This window comes from Cherax quadricarinatus, chromosome 52 (genome assembly GCF_038502225.1).
Source record: "Cherax quadricarinatus isolate ZL_2023a chromosome 52, ASM3850222v1, whole genome shotgun sequence".
NCBI classification, from domain to species: Eukaryota; Metazoa; Arthropoda; class Malacostraca; order Decapoda; family Parastacidae; genus Cherax; species Cherax quadricarinatus.
Genome location: NC_091343.1, coordinates 14,581,791 through 14,600,488, shown reverse-complemented (window position 1 = coordinate 14,600,488; position 18,698 = coordinate 14,581,791). Strand labels below are relative to the sequence as shown.

The 18,698-nt window shown below is 42.1% G+C and overlaps 1 long non-coding RNA gene across 1 annotated transcript in view; it reads left to right on the top strand.

The window, feature by feature from the left end:
- The window catches only part of LOC128696830 (uncharacterized), a 179,799-nt gene extending 162,890 nt beyond the window's left edge, over window positions 1–16,909 (top strand). The window contains exon 3 of the long non-coding RNA XR_011393426.1: window positions 16,848–16,909. This is a non-coding gene — a long non-coding RNA (uncharacterized lncRNA). The remainder of the gene's footprint in view (window positions 1–16,847) is intronic.
- The last annotated feature ends 1,789 nt before the right edge of the window (window positions 16,910–18,698 follow it).

Sequence of the window (18,698 nt, the reverse complement as noted above, 5' to 3'; positions counted from 1 at the left end):
ATCCTGGGGACGAAACTGACCTAATTGCCTGAAATGTTCTGTATAACAAGGGGCTTTCTATATAGTAGTATGTCATTGATGTCAGCTATGGTCTGTATAAGTTGCACCATATATTTGTAGAAATTATTATTAAATTATTATTATTATTATTATTATTATTATTATTTATCTTTTCGGTATAACTATACCATTTTTCAATCTATTATATGTTTACATACGGAATTAATTAACGGTGTTTTAGGTCATCAAAGAGTGTGCTAATTAACGATGTTTAAAGTCATCAGTGACTGTATTTATTAACTAGGTTCAGAGACATCAGACACTGATAATATTAATAGTCTTAATTGTTAAAGGGGTGGACTGGTAAGGCAGTGGAAGGCCTCGGTCAGATTACCCAAAGCTACAGTTGTGGGTCATCATATAACTAAAACCCGCGTCAGGAAACACTTGTCCTGTTTCCTGATGAATCTTACCTAACCTAACCTTCAGGTAGTGTATAAGTTGGTATAAACCTTGGTAATAAATACCGACAAGTTGGTTTAGAAAGACACGTAAGCAAACACTATGACATTTATTAGAAAACGTTTCGGTCCTGGGACCTTGATCACTTCTAACATACAGAGGTAGAAAGACATTATATATATAGGCGGAGAGTGAGGTGTGACGCACGTGACCTGAGGAATGTCATATGAACATAAGAATGGAGGAACACTGTGGAAGGCCTACTGGCCCATGCGAGGCAGGTCCTTATCAAAACAACCTCTACCTATGATGAGGACGGGTAGACGATGAAATCATGTGACTCCTGTGTTGTTGGGTTGGTACTGCTTAAGTATCATGTATGCCAATGTTTTTGAAATTTAGAAATTTCCAGTGTTGCGTTCTATAGTGTCGGTGACTAGAGTCGGTTAGTCGAAGACTAACCCAAAAGGATATTTTCAGGTATACAGAAGTAAGATCAGGGACAAGATAGGCCCACTCAAAAGTTCCTCGGGTCAGCTCACTGACAGTGATAAGGAAATGTGAACATCAAAATGGTATACAATACCGACAGGTTGTTAGGTACTTTCTGTATTCGACTGAAGAAGCCTACTGTGTAGGCGAAACGTTTCGGAATAAAGGTGTCTAACTGTTGCATATGTGTCTTACCTAACAACCTGTCGGTATTGTATACCATTTTGATGTTCATCTTGTCAGACACTGCAACACGTGGCATCTTGGTACAGAAAACACCTTGGACAAGCTTTTCAAGTGAGAAGGGTTGGATCTGAGAGGGACATGACCTCTCAGTTGCCTCTCACTACTACTACTACTACTACTACTACTACTACTACTACTACTACTACTACTACTACTACCCTGCACCTCTCCTTCCGACAGTATTTAAGTCTCCGCACTGTCGCTTGATCTTCAGATAGTTCCTGACTATGGAACTGAACTTCTCCAGGCCGAGGGACTGACAACCTCAAATTCTACGACTTTAAGGGTGATGGACTGATTACATCGTCTTCACATCTCTACTGTTCCTGCCTACTTTCTGTATTCGACTGAAGAAGCCTACTGTGTAGGCGAAACGTTTCGGAATAAAGGTGTCTAACTGTTGCATATGTGTCTTACCTAACATAAGGAAATGTGTAGAATTTTTAACACATACTTCCTCTCAGTTTTTACACAGGAGGATACCAGCGATATTCCAGTAATGATAAATTATGTAGAACAGGACGATAATAAACTGTGCACTATTAGGGTCACAAGTGACATGGTTCTTAGGCAAATAGATAAATTAAAACCTAACAAATCCCCAGGCCCTGATGAACTGTATGCAAGGGTTCTAAAGGAATGTAAAGAGGAGCTTAGCACACCTTTGGCTAATCTTTTCAACATATCACTACAAACTGGCATGGTGCCAGATAAGTGGAAGATGGCAAATGTGATACCTATTTTCAAAGCAGGTGACGGGTCCTTAGCTTCGAACTATAGACCAATAAGCCTAACCTCCATAGTGGGAAAATTTATGGAATCAATAATTGCCGAGGCAGTTCGTAGCCACCTTGAAAAGCATAAATTGATCAACGAATCTCAGCATGTGATGAATGGTTTGAAAAACCGATAAGTTGAAGATTGAGACACTTATGCAGCATATGGGAATCTTTATTCAGGAAACGTTTCGCCACACAGTGGCTTCATCAGTCCAATACAAAGAGAAAGGCGTAAGGAGAGGAGGAGTATGAGGTAATCAGTCCCTCAGCCTGGAGTCGATGTGTTCAGTCCATCAATCTTGTAGAATGTACAGCATAGGGCCGTAGACGTGGCTTATATACTGTAGTGAGGTGAGGTGAAGCAGGCGGAGGCGGTGTCATAGTGGTACCATCCACTAGTCGAAGTAGGTCTTCGTCCAAAGGTTGAACAAGTGTTGAAGAATTCTTTGTAACAAGATCCCATGATGCTGCAGTGTCTGACAGTTGTGATGAATGGTTTGAAAAACCGACAAGTTGAAGATTGAGACACTTATGCAGCATATGGGAATCTTTATTCAGGAAACGTTTCGCCACAGAGTGGCTTCATCAGTCCAATACGCCTTCCTCTTTAAGTCTCCGCACTGTCGCTTGATCTTCAGATAGTTCCTGACTATGGAACTGAACTTCTCCAGGCCGAGGGACTGACAACCTCAAATTCTACGACTTCAAGGGTGATGGACTGATTACATCGTCTTCACATCTCTACTGTTCCTGCCTACTTTCTGTATTCGACTGAAGAAGCCTACTGTGTAGGCGAAACGTTTCGGAATAAAGTTGCCTAACTGTTGCCTGAACATTAAAATGGTATAAAATACCGACAGGTTGTTAGGTAAGACACATATGCAACATAAGAACATAAGAACATAAGAACGAAGGAACACTGCAGAAGGCCTACTGGCCCATGCGAGGCAGGTCCAAGTCTCCTACCGGCTTAAGCCAATGCACCCAACCTAGTCAGGTCAGGTCACATTGACTTAAGGGAGGAACACGGCAACCGACCTGTTAGCACAAGCTATCAGGTCTAACTCACACCCACCCACATCTACTCATGTATTTATCCAACCTATTTTTAAAGCTACACAACGTTCTGGCCTCTATAACGGTACTTGGGAGTTTGTTCCACTCATCCACAACTCTATTACCAAACCAGTACTTTCCTATATCCTTCCTGAATCTGAATTTTTCCAACTTAAAACCATTGCTGCGAGTCCTGTCTAGGCTAGATATTTTCAGCACACTATTTACATCCCCTTTATTTATTCCTGTCTTCCATTTATACACCTCAATCATATCCCCCCTAATTCTACGTCTTTCTAGAGAGTGCAGTTTCAGGGCCCTTAGTCTATCCTCATAGGGAAGGTTTCTGATACATGGGATCATCTTTGTCATCCTCCTTTGTACATTTTCCAGAGAATTTATATCCATTCTGTAATACGGTGACCAAAACTGTGCAGCATAATCTAAATGAGGCCTAACCAAGGATGTATAGAGTTGAAGAACAACCTGAGGACTACTATTATTTATGCTTCTTGATATGAAGCCAAGGATTCTATTAGCTTTATTGCGAACACTTATGCACTGTTGTCTTGGTTTCAGATTACTGCTAACCAGAACTCCTAAATCTTTTTCGCAATCCGTAATATTAAGATCTACATTATTTAGTTTATATGTGGCATGGTTATTGTCCTGTCCAACATTTAGAACTTTGCATTTGTCTATATTAAACTGCATCTGCCACTTCTCCGACCACTGCATCAGTCTATTCAAATCTTCCTGGAGTGCTCGAATGTCCTCGTCAGAATGAATTCGACGGCCTATTTTGGTGTCATCGGCAAACTTGCCGATGTCGCTCTTTATGCCCTCATCTATGTCGTTTATGTAGATTGTGAACAGCAGGGGGCCCAACACTGACCCCTGTGGAACACCGCTCGTGACGCTTCCCCACTCTGATTTCTCCCCATTTATGCAAACTCTCTGCTGCCTATTTGTCAACCATGCCTCTATCCAGGAAAAAATTTCTCCTCCTATTCCATGTGCTTTAATTTTCCTCAATAGTCTCTGATGTGGGACCCTGTCAAAAGCCTTACTGAAGTCCGTATACACAATATCATATTCATTACCATGATCTACCTCCTCAAATACCTTAGTGAAAAAAGTTAATAAATTCGTAAGGCAGGAACGCCCCTTTGTAAAACCATGCTGAGATTCGTTGATTAATTTATGCTTTTCAAGATGGCTACGAACTGCCTCGGCAATTATTGATTCCATAAATTTTCCCACTATGGAGGTTAGGCTTATTGGTCTATAGTTCGAAGCTAAGGACCTGTCACCTGTTTTGAAAATAGGTATCACATTTGCCATTTTCCACTTATCTGGCACCATGCCAGTTTGTAGTGATATGTTGAAAAGAGTAGCCAAAGGTGTGCTAAGCTCCTCTTTACATTCCTTTAGAACCCTTGCATAGAGTTCATCAGGGCCTGGGGATTTGTTAGGTTTTAATTTATCTATTTGCCTAAGAACCATGTCACTTGTGACCCTAATAGTGCACAGTTTATTATCGTCCTGTTCTACATAATTTATCATTACTGGAATATCGCTGGTATCCTCCTGTGTAAAAACTGAGAGGAAGTATGTGTTAAAAATTCTACACATTTCCTTATCACCCTTAAAGTTTTGAGGTGGTCAGTCCCTCAGTCTGGAGAAGAGCATTGTTCCATAGTATGAAACAATATGGAGATGAAGTGACAGAATGGAGCTTTTTATAGCGCCAAGAGGTGAGACGTAGGCCACTAGGAGAGGTAAGAACTCAGATGTTGAAAGGTCAGGTCCCTCTCAAATCCAGCCGCTCTCACTAGTGGAAGTTGTCGAAGTTGATTGCAGGTCTGTACCAAGATACCCTTGTGTTGCAGTGTCTGACAGATTGAACATTAAAATGGTATAAAATACCGACAGGTTGTTAGGTAAGACACATATGCAACAGTTAGGTATCTTTATTATGAAACGTTTCGCCTACACAGTAGGCTTCTTCAGTCAAGTACAGAAAAATTAAAATGGTATAAAATACCGACAGGTTGTTAGGTAAGACACATATGCAACAGTTAGGTATCTTTATTATGAAACGTTTCGCCTACACAGTAGGCTTCTTCAGTCAAGTACAGAAAAGTTGATAGAAGCAGAACATACTTGAAGACGATGTAATCAGTCCATCACCCTTAAAGTTTTGAGGTGGTCAGTCCCTCAGTCTGGAGAAGAGCATTGTTACATAGTATGAAACAATATGGAGATGAAGTGACAGAATGGAGCTTTTTATAGCGCCAAGAGGTGAGACGTAGGCCACTAGGAGAGGTAAGAACTCAGATGTTGAAAGGTCAGGTCCCTCTCAAATCCAGCCGCTCTCACTAGTGGAAATAAATGGTATAAAATACCGACACAATGGCAATATAAACACAAATGCAGTATAATGTGATCCTTTATTGACTACGTTTCGCCCACACAGTGGGCTTTTTCAAGTCACAAACAGAACTACCTGGGGTGGAAGGAACGCGAGTATTTATAGTCCAGCTGAGGTCAGGTGAAGAATGCTGCATCTGATGATGTACCGAGTGGGGTTGTTAGGTAAGACACATATGCGACAGTTAGGTATCTTTATTTTGAAACGTTTCGCCTACACAGCAGGCTTCTTCAGTCGAGTACAGAAAAGTTGATAGAAGCAGAAGATACTTGAAGACGATGTAATCAGTCCATCACCCTTAAAGTTTTGAGGTGGTCAGTCCCTCAGTCTGGAGAAGAGCATTGTTCCGTTGTCTGAAACAATATGAAGTTGAAGTGACAGAATCGGGCCTTATATAGTCCCAGGAGGTGAGACGTAGGTTGATTTGGGAGGGCAGGTCCTTCTCAAAGCCAGCCGTTCTCACTAGTAGAGGTTGTCGAAGTAGATGGTCTGTACCAAGATACCCTTGTGTTGCAGTGTCTGACAGAATGAACATTAAAATGGTATAAAATACCGACAGATTGTTAGGTAAGACACATATGCAACAGTTAGGTATCTTTATTTTGAAACGTTTCGCCTACACAGCAGGCTTCTTCAGTCGAGTACAGAAAAGTTGATAGAAGCAGAAGATACTTGAAGACGATGTAATCAGTCCATCACCCTTAAAGTTTTGAGGTGGTCAGTCCCTCAGTCTGGAGAAGAGCATTGTTCCGTTGTCTGAAACAATATGAAGTTGAAGTGACAGAATCGGGCCTTATATAGTCCCAGGAGGTGAGACGTAGGTTGATTTGGGAGGGCAGGTCCTTCTCAAAGCCAGCCGTTCTCACTAGTAGAGGTTGTCGAAGTAGATGGTCTGTACCAAGATACCCTTGTGTTGCAGTGTCTGACAGAATGAACATTAAAATGGTATAAAATACCGACAGATTGTTAGGTAAGACACATATGCAACAGTTAGGTATCTTTATTTTGAAACGTTTCGCCTACACAGCAGGCTTCTTCAGTCGAGTACAGAAAAGTTGATAGAAGCAGAAGATACTTGAAGACGATGTAATCAGTCCATCACCCTTAAAGTTTTGAGGTGGTCAGTCCCTCAGTCTGGAGAAGAGCATTGTTCCGTTGTCTGAAACAATATGAAGTTGAAGTGACAGAATCGGGCCTTATATAGTCCCAGGAGGTGAGACGTAGGTTGATTTGGGAGGGCAGGTCCTTCTCAAAGCCAGCCGTTCTCACTAGTAGAGGTTGTCGAAGTAGATGGTCTGTACCATCTGTGTAGGCGAAACGTTTCAAAATAAAGATACCTAACTGTTGCATATGTGTCTTACCTAACAATCTGTCGGTATTTTATACCATTTTAATGTTCATTCTGTCAGACACTGCAACACAAGGGTATCTTGGTACAGACCATCTACTTCGACAACCTCTACTAGTGAGAACGGCTGGCTTTGAGAAGGACCTGCCCTCCCAAATCAACCTACGTCTCACCTCCTGGGACTATATAAGGCCCGATTCTGTCACTTCAACTTCATATTGTTTCAGACAACGGAACAATGCTCTTCTCCAGACTGAGGGACTGACCACCTCAAAACTTTAAGGGTGATGGACTGATTACATCGTCTTCAAGTATCTTCTGCTTCTATCAACTTTTCTGTACTCGACTGAAGAAGCCTGCTGTGTAGGCGAAACGTTTCAAAATAAAGATACCTAACTGTTGCATATGTGTCTTACCTAACAATCTGTCGGTATTTTATACCATTTTAATGTTCATTCTGTCAGACACTGCAACACAAGGGTATCTTGGTACAGACCATCTACTTCGACAACCTCTACTAGTGAGAACGGCTGGCTTTGAGAAGGACCTGCCCTCCCAAATCAACCTACGTCTCACCTCCTGGGACTATATAAGGCCCGATTCTGTCACTTCAACTTCATATTGTTTCAGACAACGGAACAATGCTCTTCTCCAGACTGAGGGACTGACCACCTCAAAACTTTAAGGGTGATGGACTGATTACATCGTCTTCAAGTATCTTCTGCTTCTATCAACTTTTCTGTACTCGACTGAAGAAGCCTACTGTGTAGGCGAAACGTTTCAAAATAAAGATACCTAACTGTTGCATATGTGTCTTACCTAACAATCTGTCGGTATTTTATACCATTTTAATGTTCATTCTGTCAGACACTGCAACACAAGGGTATCTTGGTACAGACCATCTACTTCGACAACCTCTACTAGTGAGAACGGCTGGCTTTGAGAAGGACCTGCCCTCCCAAATCAACCTACGTCTCACCTCCTGGGACTATATAAGGCCCGATTCTGTCACTTCAACTTCATATTGTTTCAGACAACGGAACAATGCTCTTCTCCAGACTGAGGGACTGACCACCTCAAAACTTTAAGGGTGATGGACTGATTACATCGTCTTCAAGTATCTTCTGCTTCTATCAACTTTTCTGTACTCGACTGAAGAAGCCTGCTGTGTAGGCGAAACGTTTCAAAATAAAGATACCTAACTGTTGCATATGTGTCTTACCTAACAATCTGTCGGTATTTTATACCATTTTAATGTTCATTCTGTCAGACACTGCAACACAAGGGTATCTTGGTACAGACCATCTACTTCGACAACCTCTACTAGTGAGAACGGCTGGCTTTGAGAAGGACCTGCCCTCCCAAATCAACCTACGTCTCACCTCCTGGGACTATATAAGGCCCGATTCTGTCACTTCAACTTCATATTGTTTCAGACAACGGAACAATGCTCTTCTCCAGACTGAGGGACTGACCACCTCAAAACTTTAAGGGTGATGGACTGATTACATCGTCTTCAAGTATCTTCTGCTTCTATCAACTTTTCTGTACTCGACTGAAGAAGCCTGCTGTGTAGGCGAAACGTTTCAAAATAAAGATACCTAACTGTTGCATATGTGTCTTACCTAACAATCTGTCGGTATTTTATACCATTTTAATGTTCACCGAGTGGGGTTATAGAGTCTAAAAACTTGGGTAGCTTGGAAAGGAGATTGGATAAGTTTGTGAGCAGACCTTCTACAGTGTTCTTATGTGGGATAGCGATGAAGAAGTTTCTTGGCAAGTGGTTCAGCTATGTTATAGAAGCCACTATTCTGGTTGAAGTTGTCGGATATAGAAATGAGTGATGATTCCAGGATTCTTCGGTATTGAGTGTTGTCTTCTGTGGCGATAAGTCTTGAGTTTCTGTAGTTTATCAAGTGGTTGTGGGAATTACGGTGTTGTACGCAGGCATTCCTTGTGTCGTCAGACCTGCTTGCGTATTGGTGTTCTGAAATACGTGTTTGGAGGTCCCTTGATGTTTCGCCCACGTATAACTTGTTGCAGTCGTTACAAGGGATTATGTACACCCCTGCAGAGGATGGAGGCTTGTCCTGCCTTCTACTTGTGATGTCCTTGATGGTCGTGGTTGTGGAGGTAGATACTTGGAATGATGTTTTGGCAAAGATGTTGGAAACATGTTTGGCAATGGAGTTGGTGGGAAGGACTATGTATCTCTTCTCGGCAGTGTCTTCTCTGGGTGTGTTGAAGATGTTTAATGCTCGCCGTCTGCAGTCTCTGATGAAGTGACGAGGATAGTGGAGTTTAGAAAATATTTGTTCAATTATAGTGTATTCTTCCTCAAGGAACTCGTTGCTGCAGATTCTGAGTGCACGCAGGAAGAAGCCTATAATTACACCACGTTTGGTTTTGGTGTCGTGGTGAGAGTAGAAGTGGAGAAGATCGTTTTGGTTGGTGGGTTTTCGATAGACTTTAAAACGAAGTTCGTGGTCAGCTTTGCAGAGCAGAACATCAAGGAAAGGAAGAGTGTTGTCGACTTCTTCTTCAAGTGTGAACTGGATTGAAGGCTCGACCTGGTTGAGCTTGTCTTGGAGAGCTTGAACGTTGAAGCGTTTTGGAGTTATGAGGAGAATGTCGTCAACATAACGGAGTCAGGTGACAGACGAAGGAATAATGGTGGAGAAACGTTCGGCTTCTAGATGTTCCATATATAGGTTCGCCAGGACTGCACTGAGTGGCGAACCCATGGGTAGTCCAAAAGTCTGCTGAAAGAGGTGATTTTCGAAAGAGAAACACGTAAAGCCAACACATAGTTCAACAAGGTCGATGAAATCGCTGGCTGGAATGGGAAGATCAGGTGAATCGTCAATTTTTCTGCGCAAGAGATCGATGGCTTGTGTGGTAGTTGAAGAATTGAGACACTTATGCAACACATGGGAATCTTTATTGAAGAAACGTTTCGCCACACAGTGGCTTCATCAGTCCAATACAAAGTAGAAATGGGTAAGGAGAGTAGAAGTATGAGGTAATCAGTCCCTCAACCTGGATTCGATGTGTTCAGTCCATCACTCTTGTAGTAAGTGCAGCATAGGGCCAGAGAGGTGGCTTATATACTGCGGTGAGATGAGTTGAAGCAGGAGGAGGCGGGATCTTAGTGGGACCTGCCACTAATGTAAGTAGGTCATCGTCCAAAGGTTTGGGCAAGTGTTGAAGTCTTTGTACCAAGATTCCATGATGTTGCAGTGTCTGACAGATGTGATGAATGGTTTTGAAAACCGACAAGCCGAAGAATTGAGACACTTATGCAACACATGGGAATCTTTATTGAAGAAACGTTTCGCCACACAGTGGCTTCATCAGTCCAATACAAAGTAGAAATGGGTAAGGAGAGTAGAAGTATGAGGTAATCAGTCCCTCAACCTGGATTCGATGTGTTCAGTCCATCACTCTTGTAGTAAGTGCAGCATAGGGCCAGAGAGGTGGCTTATATACTGCGGTGAGATGAGTTGAAGCAGGAGGAGGCGGGATCTTAGTGGGACCTGCCACTAATGTAAGTAGGTCATCGTCCAAAGGTTTGGGCAAGTGTTGAAGTCTTTGTACCAAGATTCCATGATGTTGCAGTGTCTGACAGATGTGATGAATGGTTTTGAAAACCGACAAGCCGAAGAATTGAGACACTTATGCAACACATGGGAATCTTTATTGAAGAAACGTTTCGCCACACAGTGGCTTCATCAGTCCAATACAAAGTAGAAATGGGTAAGGAGAGTAGAAGTATGAGGTAATCAGTCCCTCAACCTGGATTCGATGTGTTCAGTCCATCACTCTTGTAGTAAGTGCAGCATAGGGCCAGAGAGGTGGCTTATATACTGCGGTGAGATGAGTTGAAGCAGGAGGAGGCGGGATCTTAGTGGGACCTGCCACTAATGTAAGTAGGTCATCGTCCAAAGGTTTGGGCAAGTGTTGAAGTCTTTGTACCAAGATTCCATGATGTTGCAGTGTCTGACAGATGTGATGAATGGTTTTGAAAACCGACAAGCCGAAGAATTGAGACACTTATGCAACACATGGGAATCTTTATTGAAGAAACGTTTCGCCACACAGTGGCTTCATCAGTCCAATACAAAGTAGAAATGGGTAAGGAGAGTAGAAGTATGAGGTAATCAGTCCCTCAACCTGGATTCGATGTGTTCAGTCCATCACTCTTGTAGTAAGTGCAGCATAGGGCCAGAGAGGTGGCTTATATACTGCGGTGAGATGAGTTGAAGCAGGAGGAGGCGGGATCTTAGTGGGACCTGCCACTAATGTAAGTAGGTCATCGTCCAAAGGTTTGGGCAAGTGTTGAAGTCTTTGTACCAAGATTCCATGATGTTGCAGTGTCTGACAGATGTGATGAATGGTTTTGAAAACCGACAAGCCGAAGAATTGAGACACTTATGCAACACATGGGAATCTTTATTGAAGAAACGTTTCGCCACACAGTGGCTTCATCAGTCCAATACAAAGTAGAAATGGGTATTGGACTGATGAAGCCACTGTGTGGCGAAACGTTTCTTCAATAAAGATTCCCATGTGTTGCATAAGTGTCTCAATTCTTCGGCTTGTCGGTTTTCAAAACCATTCATCACATCTGTCAGACACTGCAACATCATGGAATCTTGGTACAAAGACTTCAACACTTGCCCAAACCTTTGGACGATGACCTACTTACATTAGTGGCAGGTCCCACTAAGATCCCGCCTCCTCCTGCTTCAACTCATCTCACCGCAGTATATAAGCCACCTCTCTGGCCCTATGCTGCACTTACTACAAGAGTGATGGACTGAACACATCGAATCCAGGTTGAGGGACTGATTACCTCATACTTCTACTCTCCTTACCCATTTCTACTTTGTATTGGACTGATGAAGCCACTGTGTGGCGAAACGTTTCTTCAATAAAGATTCCCATGTGTTGCATAAGTGTCTCAATTCTTCGGCTTGTCGGTTTTCAAAACCATTCATCACATCTGTCAGACACTGCAACATCATGGAATCTTGGTACAAAGACTTCAACACTTGCCCAAACCTTTGGACGATGACCTACTTACATTAGTGGCAGGTCCCACTAAGATCCCGCCTCCTCCTGCTTCAACTCATCTCACCGCAGTATATAAGCCACCTCTCTGGCCCTATGCTGCACTTACTACAAGAGTGATGGACTGAACACATCGAATCCAGGTTGAGGGACTGATTACCTCATACTTCTACTCTCCTTACCCATTTCTACTTTGTATTGGACTGATGAAGCCACTGTGTGGCGAAACGTTTCTTCAATAAAGATTCCCATGTGTTGCATAAGTGTCTCAATTCTTCGGCTTGTCGGTTTTCAAAACCATTCATCACATCTGTCAGACACTGCAACATCATGGAATCTTGGTACAAAGACTTCAACACTTGCCCAAACCTTTGGACGATGACCTACTTACATTAGTGGCAGGTCCCACTAAGATCCCGCCTCCTCCTGCTTCAACTCATCTCACCGCAGTATATAAGCCACCTCTCTGGCCCTATGCTGCACTTACTACAAGAGTGATGGACTGAACACATCGAATCCAGGTTGAGGGACTGATTACCTCATACTTCTACTCTCCTTACCCATTTCTACTTTGTATTGGACTGATGAAGCCACTGTGTGGCGAAACGTTTCTTCAATAAAGATTCCCATGTGTTGCATAAGTGTCTCAATTCTTCGGCTTGTCGGTTTTCAAAACCATTCATCACATCTGTCAGACACTGCAACATCATGGAATCTTGGTACAAAGACTTCAACACTTGCCCAAACCTTTGGACGATGACCTACTTACATTAGTGGCAGGTCCCACTAAGATCCCGCCTCCTCCTGCTTCAACTCATCTCACCGCAGTATATAAGCCACCTCTCTGGCCCTATGCTGCACTTACTACAAGAGTGATGGACTGAACACATCGAATCCAGGTTGAGGGACTGATTACCTCATACTTCTACTCTCCTTACCCATTTCTACTTTGTATTGGACTGATGAAGCCACTGTGTGGCGAAACGTTTCTTCAATAAAGATTCCCATGTGTTGCATAAGTGTCTCAATTCTTCGGCTTGTCGGTTTTCAAAACCATTCATCACACACTTGTGTGGTAGTTACTTTGGTGAATAGGGAAGTCACGTCAAGGCTGGAAAGTTTCTTGTTCCTGATGTTGATGTTGCGAATGCGATTGAGAAGATCACCTGAGTGTTTGAGATGTGCTGGACTGATAGTGCCCAAGAGTTTAGAGAGGTGTTTGGCGAGAATTCCTGAGAGCTGGTGGGGAGCACTGCCTATTCCCGAGGATATGGGCCTCAGTGGGATACCAGGCTTGTGAGTCTTTGGCAGGCCGTACATTCTGGCAGGTCTGGGGTTGCTGGGCATGGTGTGCAGAAGTTTCTTCCGCTCTCACTAGTGGAAGTTGTCGAAGTTGATTGCAGGTCTGTACCAAGATACCCTTGTGTTGCAGTGTCTGACAGACTGAACATTAAAATGGTATAAAATACCTACAGGTTGTTAGGTAAGACACATATGCAACAGTTAGGTGATGGACTGATTACATCGTCTTCAAGTATCTTCTGCTTCTATCAACTTTTCTGTACTTGACTGAAGAAGCCTACTGTGTAGGCGAAACGTTTCATAATAAAGATACCTAACTGTTGCATATGTGTCTTACCTAACAACCTGTCGGTATTTTATACCATTTTAATGTTCAATCTGTCAGACACTGCAACACAAGGGTATCTTGGTACAGACCTGCAATCAACTTCGACAACTTCCACTAGTGAGAGCGGCTGGATTTGAGAGGGACCTGACCTTTCAACATCTGAGTTCTTACCTCTCCTAGTGGCCTACGTCTCACCTCTTGGCGCTATAAAAAGCTCCATTCTGTCACTTCATCTCCATATTGTTTCATACTATGGAACAATGCTCTTCTCCAGACTGAGGGACTGACCACCTCAAAACTTTAAGGGTGATGGACTGATTACATCGTCTTCAAGTATGTTCTGCTTCTATCAACTTTTCTGTACTTGACTGAAGAAGCCTACTGTGTAGGCGAAACGTTTCATAATAAAGATACCTAACTGTTGCATATGTGTCTTACCTAACTAACTGTTGCCTATGTGTCTTACCTACCAACCTGTCGGTATTGTATGCCATTTTGATGTTCATAGGTAGTGGTTGTTTTGATAAGGACCTGCCTCGCATGGGCCAGTAGGCCTTCGACAGTGTTCCTCCATTCTTATGTTCTTATGACATTCCTCAGGTCACGTGCGTCACACCTCACTCTCCTATATATACAATGTTAGGTATTTTATACCATTTTAATGTTCATATATATACAATGTTAGAAGTGATCAAGGTCCCAGGACCGAAACGTTTTCTAATAAATATGTCATAGTGTTTGCTTACGTGTCTTTCTAAACCAGTGTATAAGTTAACGATGTTTAATGTCATCAGAGATCGTATTCTTTAACGATGTTCAATACACAGATAACCCGCACATAGGAGAGAGGAGCTTACGAAGACGTTTCGGTCTGACTTGGATCCACGGCGGACCGAAACGTCTTCTCTCTCCAATGTGCGGGTTATTTCCGTATTGTTCCAGCCACGGTATTGTGCCTTATTGCTCTTTAACGATGTTCAAAGTCATCTGAGACCACATTAGGGCAGTGTGTTGAGAGATCCGGTGGCCTTCACCAACAACCTCGCAGATCAGAGGCTGAACCACGATTAGCACACGGAGAGCCTTGGACACTCCTTGGTCTGACTGATTCACACGAACGTAGCATTTTCTTAAATATATATCATACACAAACCTCAGAAATCACTCCAGAAGTCTTCGTGAACTCATCCGTGGGTTAGTTGAGTAACTGCGGAGTAAAACGCAGTAAAATGAAACTGGTTTGCTGAGGACAAAATAGGCAAATCCTCTCTACACCTTATTTTATTTTCTATCTCGGTGAGAAAGGAAACGGCAGGTGGTGGCGAGAGCATTATGGGAAATTTTATGGGTAGCTTCGATAAGGACCTGCCTTGTATGGGCCAGTAGGCCTTCTGCAGTGTTCTTCCATTCTTATGTTCTTTTGTCAGAGGAATTACCCGAAAGAGAAAGAGGAATTAAGACACATGTGCAACATCTGGGTATCTTTATTGTAGACGTTTCGCCATCCAGTGGCTTTATGAATACAAATTCTAGGACATAACTTGAAGACAGTAGGACTATATACAGAAGATGAGGTAATCAGTCCATCAACCTAGGAGTAGGTGCGAAGAGCACCGTAGTCGTGGAGATTCTGAAGCAGAAGCAATGAGCCTGGCGCTTAAATAGTAACGTCAGGTGTAGTAGACGAGGGCATAGTCACTGGTAGGCGGGATTCCCCAGTGGAAGTAGGTCCTCCCCAAAGAGATGGGTTAGTTGTAGTAGTAGTTGTCGTAGTCGTGAAGGTTATGTGCATGTCCTCAGAATCAAGATTCCATGATGTTGCAGTGTCTGACAAGTTTTGCAAGAATGGTATATAATAGCGACAAGATGAAATTAAGACACGTACAACATCTGGGATTTTTATTGTAGGGTTTTGATCCAGTGGCTTTATAAATCGGAAATTTCAGGACATAGCTTGAAGACAGTAGCCCATGGTGCCTTCCCCTACCCCTGGTTGGGGGATGATTACCTCATCTTCTGAAATATAGTCCTACTGTTTTTAAACTATGTCCTAAATTTGACCATAAAGCCCTGGATCAAACTTAAAAAAATCCCAAAATTTAAAAGTTTTAATTTCATCTTGTCGGTATTCCCTTTTTCCGAAAAGGGGAATTTTCAAAAAGGAAAAAAGGAGACAGGGGATTTTTTTTTTAATTGGTGGGGGTTTTACCTTTCCTTTTTTAATTATAATTAGTAATATTTTTAAACATTCTTTTTTAAAGGAAAAAAAGCAAAAGCCTTTTGATCAGAAAAAGGGTTTTGGATCGGGGAAAGGAAATTTTATTAAAAAGTTTAAATTTTGGGGATCTTTAAATTTCCCGGGAAAACATTTTTTTTTTGGGGAGGTTGTATAGTTAGGGAAGCCCCAGTCATTTCCCCTGCTGGGATTAACAAAAGTCGGGAAAATAAAACAAACAGATTTTTGTGATTATTTGTGAAAATTCAAAAGGGGTTTTTTTAAAGAAATGAGTAATGTCCCCTGGTTAACCCACGTGATTTCCCCGAAAAAGGTTTAACCAGAGGGAAGGGGAAAGGACATTTTTTTTGGAAAAATTTCCTTCCAGGTTTAAAAAGCTATAAGGAAAACCCCACAAAAAAATTTTTGTTAAAAAAAATTTCTCTTTCCCTAAATTTTTTTTGGGAATTCTCCCATTATTACTGCATGGGCTCTCTCTCTCTCTCTCTCTCTCTCTCTCTCTCTCTCTCTCTCTCTCTCTCTCTCTCTCTCTCTCTCTCTCTCTCCCCCCCCCCCACTAGTGTTGCATTTAGGCTAAGATAAAATTACCTTTTTTTACAAGCAAAGAGTTTTTTCACCCCAGCTCATTTAAAAGCTTTCCCAACTTTATCTCAAGTGGCTCAAGATACATAGCCTCGAAGCAGCCATCTTACATAAAAAAACCCCTTTTTTCCCGGGTAATAAGGGGAATTTTCCCAGCCCCAAAAGTGGTAATCCACAAAACTCTCTTTTGGGAGTTATTGTGTGTTATATATATATATATATATATATATATATATATATATATATATATATATATATATATATATATATATATATATTTTTTCGTCTCTCTTGGGGACTATTGTATATTAATCTCGCCCTCATATTAACTATGCACTGTCTCGTCTCTCATAGAAACTATCCCTTTCTCGTCTTTTAAAGAAATTATGCCGTTTTGCCCTCTTAGTAACTACTGTATATTAATCTCCCCCTCTTTGGGAACTATTATATTAATCTTGTCTCCCCCAGGAACCATCATACACTAAACTTCTCTTTCTTCCCCCCAGGAATCAGCATGCATAAGGGATACGCGTTCGTTCAGTTAAACCAACCCGTTCGATGCCCGTTCTTCCATGGGCGGGGATGGACGGGGGGTTTTCGGCCAGATTTTGGGGAAAAATTAATCTCTCTACTCCTTGTGTACTCCGCCAGCTAGCAAGCATCGTCCTTTTTTTTTTTGACCCCTTCCCCCCGGAGCGCTGGGGGAGACTGTCGGCAATTAAGGGGGAGAAAGGAGGATTTCGAAGATCACAAAAAGGGATATGAAGGGGGTGAGGGACGCTGCACGGGAGTGATCGTCATTTTTTTTTAAAAAGGGTGAGATTCCCCAACGGTAGGAGAGGGGTTTTCGTGTTTTTTTTATAGGGGGGGATTCCCCAAGGGAGAGTGATCGTCATTTGTTTTTATAAGGGGGGTTCTCTTCAACGGGAGATGTCATCTGTTTAAAAATTGATTCTCTTGAAAAATGGATTAACGATCATTTTTTTTGGGGAGGGCATGGGGTACTGAAGAATCTCGTTACTTATAAAACAGCTCTGTCTATTTTTATCAATGGTAGAACATGCCCGGTTTCGTAACGTATCAACGTCTAATCAAAAACAAACTGTTTTTTTTCCCAAACCTTAGTGAGCTCATCGTCTCAGAGACGAGCCTGACGCAAGGGCTTAAAAAAACCCAAGGAAAAGTGGAAAAGTGAACTAATGTGAATTTATTGGGCAACGTTTCCTGGAGGCGAAACGTTCCAAAAAATGTCACATTGTTCACTTTTTCCCTTTTATTTTACAATTTGGGTAATTCTACCAACTTTATTACAAAAAAATTATTAAGGATAACCATGATCCTTAAGAAAATTTAAAAGTTTTTTGCAAGCATTTGTAAAAAAAAAATCTTTCCCCACTAAAGGGAACGAATACTTCCCGAAACCTTTCTTCCCCTGGGCAGTGGGGGCATGTGAATTTTTTTAATGAAGGGTTTTTCCAAAACTACAAAAACAGTAATAATAAAACGCAATATGCGGTTAATGGGACTTAATTGACAAAACGTTGAAAAGGGTTTTTTTGAGAGTTTATGTCTCGGGGGGCAAAACGTCTCAGTAAAACGCCATAAATCGCATGTTGTGTTCCATGTCGGCATTCTGCCATTGGTTGACATTTTAAAAATGTAATCGGTTGAGCGACAAACCCGAAAAAAACCATAAAAGCCACGATATAAAACAGTAGGGGCTGGGTTTTGTGGGAAAGAGGACGACAGGCCGAACTGGCATCCCCCCTTGGGAAACATATGTCTTATCCCCCTTCAAACTGGGTTTTGGGGCCGAACAATTGTGGGTTTTTTTGGGTTGTGGGTTTGTGGTTGTGGGTTTTTTTGTGAATTGTGGGGTTGTTTGGGGAATTGTGGGTTGTTTTGTTGTGGGTTTTTTGTTATTGTGTTTGTGAATTTTTTTTTGTGAGTTTTGTGTTTGTAAATTATTGTTTTTGAACTGTGTTTTTGAACCCCGTGTTTGTAATGGGTTTTGGAATTGTATACACGTGTTGTTTGGGAATTTTTTTGATGTGATTTGTGTTTCTGTCATTCCTACAAGATAGCCCTTTTGTTTTTTTTTCTATCGTGAAAAATCAATTTCTCTCAGGGGAAAAATGAAATTGTCGTTGAAAATGTCATCCTAAAAGGGGGGAGATTATATCAGTAAAGGGGCTCTTGACCCGTGGAACTGGAGCTCCCCTTCTTGATATCTGATTTACCTGCAAACCCAAAAGGGGAAAGGGCATAAAGGGGTGTAATGGGTTCTGTGGGGCCCCGGAAAGTGTCAGGTCCTGTGTGGGGAGGGGTAACAGGTTCGGGCGTGGGGAGTGTAGCAG